Source organism: Alexandromys fortis, unplaced genomic scaffold, assembly GCF_014885135.2.
Source record: "Alexandromys fortis isolate MF-2015 unplaced genomic scaffold, M_Fortis_MF-2015_v1.1 scaffold_58, whole genome shotgun sequence".
Lineage (NCBI taxonomy): Eukaryota > Metazoa > Chordata > Mammalia > Rodentia > Cricetidae > Alexandromys > Alexandromys fortis.
Window position 1 is genome coordinate 2,580,668 of NW_026067940.1, and position 6,269 is coordinate 2,586,936.

Consider the following 6,269-nt stretch of genomic DNA (forward strand, 5'->3'; position numbering starts at 1 on the left):
TAAATATGTCGTGTCATTTTTTTTTTTCACAAAACGGATGCACTTTCTTGTGATGACAGTTGTGGTGAGGGCCCTTTAAGATACCCTGCGTTTTCTAATTTGTCCTACTGAGTTCCCATCTTCTTTCAGGCTCACCTAGGGTTCACCTCATCTCCCTTCCCCAATTCAAACCAAAACTAAGGATGAGTTGCAGGAGCTGCAGGACCCTAAACAAAATACTCCGATGTTTGAGGACCAGAAGTCTTACACCTGACGTATTTTATTCCTTAACTTTTCAGTCCCTTTGGCACCTAAAGTTTTTCAACAAGCGCAGGGCTGTGACCACACAGGCTCTGTCTTCACATTCTAAGCCAACTTAATTGAGTGCTTCTGGGCCTTGGCTTCCTTATCTGTCAAATGCAAGTAACAATAGCCAAACAAACAGCGTCCTACAAACCCAGGTTTACAACACAGACCACCATGAGGCATGACCTCAACTGTCAAGCTGATGAGGTTAAGGATCACCATAGAAACAAACATCTTTGGTCCTACCACTACAACAGACTCTCTTGCCTTAGACTGTGAGCCCAAATATCCCTTCTCTCCATAAGCTGCGTCTGACAGGCATTTTTGTCCCAGTATGGAGAAGAGGACTAACATATTTAAACCATCTTTGGCTGCTATACCTAAGTATCTGAGACTGGGTAATTATATATATATATTTAAAACAACCCCCAAAACCCAAAAAACAAAACAAAAAAACCCAACTGAGTTCTGCTGGCTGTGGTATCACACAACTTTAATCCCTCAGGAGGCAGACAGATCTCCGTAAATTGGAAGGCAGGCTGTCTACATAACAAGTTCTATGCCAGCCAGGACTATATCATGAGATCATGTACAAAATAAAAAATCAACAAACAAACAACAACAAAAACACTTTAAAATCCAGGGCTATTTCTGGAGGCTCAGAAGTCCAAGAGCACAGTGCTGCTGTCTGGCAAGGGCTCCTCCTCCTGGCACAGCATGGCAGGGGCATGAGATAGAGCAGGCAGGCTATCTAGGGGCTCTCCAGGCTCCAAAGCCGGCATTTACCACACCTAGGGCCCCACCTTCATGACCTAATCCTGACCTAATGATCTAAGCTGGGTTACTACCTAAGACTCCAGCTTCAAAGCCATCAATTTACGAACGAGGATATTAGCTTTGCAGCACTTGAACTTTGGGGAGCCTTATTCATACTACAGCGCACACTAATTGCTTTGATTTTGACGTAGGCAGCAAAAAACAAACAACAACAAACCTCCTCAAAAACCCTTTTCTTAAGTAGAAGCTGAAGGCTTTGGGAAGGCTGGCATGTTAGGGAGCCTCATTTTCACTGCTCTAGGCTCTTGAGTCTCTTGTAGACTGACGGATCCTGCTTCCTAGACACATGGGGTATAGAATCTATCAAAGCAGGAAATCTGGGCCCAAGGCTCCAGCTCCTGTCCTGGCTGTGGTTCTGTCATTTCCCAAGGATATACCTTGGTGTGCCCAGGACACACACAAGTTTCCTTCCCAGTCTCTGTCTTATCACCTTCCTGACCCGCAAAGCCCGTCTCTGCACTGGCATTTGCTAAGTGAGCCCAGAGTTGGAACATTCGGGAAGATTCTACTTCTCATCCAGAGGAAAGGCATTGGTGAGCATGTGGTGGGGCCAGGGCTGGGGTTATAGATCCGTGTTTTACAAATCTCCCTATTCTGTTGGTAGCTGAGTATTGGTCACTTGTCTTGTCCCTTGACAAAGGCTACTGTAGGAAGGGTCTGTTGGCTTATGGTTTGAGGACACTGTCTGTCACAGTAAGAAGACACAGTGGCAGGAGTTTGAAGCAGCTGGCCACAGTGCATCCACAGTAAAGAAGCTCAGAAATATGGGTGTTTGCTTTTCTCATTTTAGGTTCAGCCTAAGACCCCCAGATCACAGAATACTGCCACCCATATTTAGGGTATGTCTTCCTAATCTAGAAACTCCCTTACAGACATCCCCAAAGGTTTTTCTCATGGCTGATTTTAGATCCTGTCACTTGATAGTGTTAACTATCACAAATCTACCCCTTGTCAACTTGACATAGACATATCATCTTAAAACCGTAACGTTCTACTCCTATGGGGATAGGTTCAGGGCCATATCATAATGAAAAGTGTGCTTAGTTTAACTTCAAAAGTCCTCATAGTCTCTAGCAGTTCCAACATGGTTTAAAAGTCCAAGTCTTTTCTGAGATTCTAGGAAATAAATTATATACTTCCAATACATAATTGTATGGAGTAAATATTCACCCAGGAAGGATGGGGGCATAGGAAGAAACGATGGGACCAAAGAAAGACCAAACCCCAGCAGGGAAAATACCAAGTCCTGTAGCAACAAGTCTGGCATCTGGGGTTTTTGAGAGAATCTTGGGTAGCCCTGCTTTTCCATTTCTTCTGCCTGTAGCACACACACTCTCTCTTGGGCTTGCTCTACTTCTTAGCAGACTTCCTGTGGTCTTAGCATCTCCAACATCCTAAGGGCTCCACTGTACGTGGCTTAGGCTTCCCTTTCACGGCTGCATGCAAGGATGTCTGGAGTCCTCCTTGCAGGGACTCTGACCCCTCTATACACTGCCTGGCCTGCCTGGATTTTAGGGACCTCATGCAAACCTCTAAGACTTTCCTCCCCGGTTCTTGCATCTTTCATGCTTGCTAATTCAGTATTTTATAAAGCTGCCAAGTTCTGCTGCCAGCGTGGGAAGCAGCCTGGACTTCTCTTAAAAATACAACAAACAAACAAACAACAACAACAAAAACCCAAAAAACAATGACCTCTGTGTGTGACACTTTCCTGGGCAAACTGCTTTGAGAGAGTAAACCCTTAGGTGGTATTCTCAGGACAAGCTCTCTCTCTTTTGCACATTTTCACAAGTTAGGGCCTTCAGTGTGTGGGGTCTTCCCCCTTGAAAACTGTTCCTGTTATCTCAACATGGTGGAGTAAGTTATTCTGCTGTTTATTTTTTGAAACAAGGTCCGTTTTGCACCCCTGGCTGGCTGTGGGACTCACAGAGATCCACCTGCCTCTGCTTAGGGAGTGCTGAGATTAAAGGTATGCAGTACTGCACTTGGTAGATGTGGTTTTAATGGTACTGATCCCATTAGCAATTGCTGCTGCTTTCTCGCGCTCTTTGTTGATGACTTTTAACTTGTACACAAGTTCTTTTGCAACTTTTACCTTTTTCTTCTTTCCGCTCTTCCTCGCTGTAGATCTGAACAAGAGCAGGGAGCAGCCTGTGTAGGAGCAGGCCACAGCCAGAATGCATGATCTTGTCTTGACAATTCTCCCATCAAGCTAATTAGCTTGTTACTTCTCAATTTGGCCTCATTCGAGTACTCAAGGCACGGGCAGAAGAAGCCAGATTCTTTGCCAGACTACAACTCCAATGGCCTGGAGCCTTATTCCTGATAGAGTCCTTGCTCCTCTAGGAAACCTTATGAGTTGGGCCCCCACTGTTAGTTCTTTCACTATTCTGGCCTTCTAAGCTCTCACCAGCATGGTCCATTCAACTCTATTTACAGCATCCTCCTCCTTCCCATTCTGGAGTTCACAGCTGCAAACTCTTCCACATTCCACCAAAAACCAGTTTTAAAAGCCTCCGAGTCACATGGTCTGGCTGATCACAGCCATGGTCCCCACTTCTTGGTCCCAGTTTTCCGTATCTTATTTTTCTAGCTCTTGTGACAGCATCCCTGAAGAAGCAAGAAGGAAGCATTTATTTTGGCTAAGAGTTGGAGGGTTACAGTCCCTTCTCATGAGGAAGATGGGGCAGCAGAGACGTGAGGTGCTTGGTCACATTGCATCCACGTCCAGGAAGCAGAAAGCAACTAGGGTTGGTGCTCACCTAGCTCTCTCTTTTTTATTTGAATACACCTACATTTAAGGCATAACTTTCTACCTCAGTTAACCCAGTCTAGAAATCCCCTGGTGAGTCTAGATCTTGTCAAGCTGGCCATCAGTATTAACAACCATGAATAATAATGGCACCTCCAAAGGTATCCTCTGTCCAGCTCTAAGAGTTCCCAACATTTCTTCTCTTGGGTCTTTTCCCATTTCATACAATTTTCTCAGACCATCTTGGTAAGGGTTCCCAAACCATTTTCTCCAACTTTTCTTGAACCTTAGAGCTCCAGGCAGACTGGATAGACAGGGCAGTATCATTATTATTCTAAAGTAAATGCAGCTTAAATCGAGCTTTCAAGGTAGGAACCTGGGAATTCCTAGCCCTCTTTCCTTCCCATTGTCCACTGAAGTCAGTTACCAACCTAGGCTGGGTCCACTGCCTGCAGAGCTCTTGACTCACCCACCCCCACCCTCACTGCCAGGACCTAGGCTTAGATCCTAGCTCCCTGTAGAGAAGCTGTGGGACAAGCTTTTCCTGGGAAGATGAAACCCACATCTATTTGTCCCAGACAGGGAGCCCATGACAGCCCAAAGTAAGGATACCACCAACATCCAACCTGGTGAAACAATGAGCTTTATTGGGATTATTTACAGGAGTAGAGGTCAGGGGTTACTTACAGGACCTGACACATACTGAACATCCTGCAGGCCACTCAACAGGTTGCAGAATGTCCTTTCTAGGTGCCTCAGTTGATCTAAACCTCTTCCATCAGCTTAGCTGGTTTCTGATTCTTCCAGGCTACTGGTCTGGTCTCTGAGTCTTGCAGCTTTGCTTGTCTGAGAACGCTCTTTCTTTGCAGCTTGGCTTCCTTCAGTCTGAGAGGGACTCTCAGCTTTTATTGCTTACTCTGGTGTGCAGGGGCCTAGGGAATCTAGTCAGTTTTAGGGACTTCCTGGAGCTATTTTGATTTGTTTACCTTTCTACTTCCCTGCAGAACTGAATGTTTCAGAGTGACATCACTGCCTTCCTAGATTTCCTTATTGCCAGGCTCTCTGCTCCCCACGCAGGCTTACTCAAAGTCACCTGATTATGGTGGAGCTGCCTTGTTCACAGGACCTCCTAGATCTGTGGCCTTCGAGAAAGGGAAGATTTTTATCATCTTGGTTAGTCTACAGAACACAGGATAAGGGGTCAAACATTATTTTGGGTTGTTGTGATGAGAGGTTGAGAGGTTTTTTTTGTTTTTGTTTTTCTTTGATGAGAATAACATTTTCTTTGATGAGTCCATTTAAATCAGTGGATTATGAGTAGAGCAGATTTCCCCCATGGGTAGGCAGGCTCACTCAATGGGTTTGTGTCATGCCCTGTGGATTCTGCACTTGTCAGAGTTCACATGCGCATGGCTTCTCCACTCCCACCCCTTCTGGGTTATACTGACTTGTAGTTACTCTTCAGTTTCTTCAGTCAGCTTAGCTTATATACTCATTAGAAAAAAGGCAACTACACGTTAAGAAAAAGCGCAGGTTCCAAACGAGCATTCAGATAATCAACTGGAGCTTGGGTGAGTATTTTTAGACAGCCACACAGAACTGCCATGCTCCAGGACGGGTCCCTGCTTGTCGCAGCCTCATCCCTCTTCCCCTATCCTAATTTCCCTACAGCTCCTAGGACCTGGTGTATTTCTTTGCCCAATACATCTTGTACATCCTTCCTGTCAAGGTTTCCCGTCGTAGCACACTCCTTCTGACCAAGCTTTGGGGACCCTCAGCCTGCGTTGGCCTCCGCTTTCCTTGGTCTTCAAAATTATGCTCTAGTCTGAACAACCCTCTGGTGATGAAGTCTGAACTTAGCTTGGCCCTGGCAAAGGGCTGCACACGTGTAAATAGAATCAACGAAAAGAGGGAAAGAGCAAGTCTAAGTGAATGAATGGATGGTTTCGCGGGCTCGCAGCAGCAGCAGCAGGAGGCGCTGCCCAGGAGTGTGTGCCTTGCCTCGCCGCAGCCGGCGCGTTCTGCCCGCCACCCCTGAAGGGACTCGGCTGGGGCCGCAAGAGGGGAGGAGACCCCAGTTCGATCGCGCCGCAGTCCGGGCCACGAGAAGGAATCGGCAAGGAGGGGGAGGGGCTGCTGTCTCCTTTCATTCTTCCACTCTGGGGTCTCAGGAATGAAAACTGCCCCCAGCCGGGCCAGAGCGAGGGGATGAAAGGCGGCCTTAAGACCTCTAGTCGAGCCTCGTCCCGCCCGGATTTCGGAAACCTGCCTAGTCGGGGGGTGTCCGGCCATGTGGCCGCCCGAATGCGGGAGGTAGGGGGCAGCGTCGCCCCTTGCGCTGTTGCTCCCGCAGGATGCACACCCGGGCTGGCACTGTCCCATCTCAACGTGACGC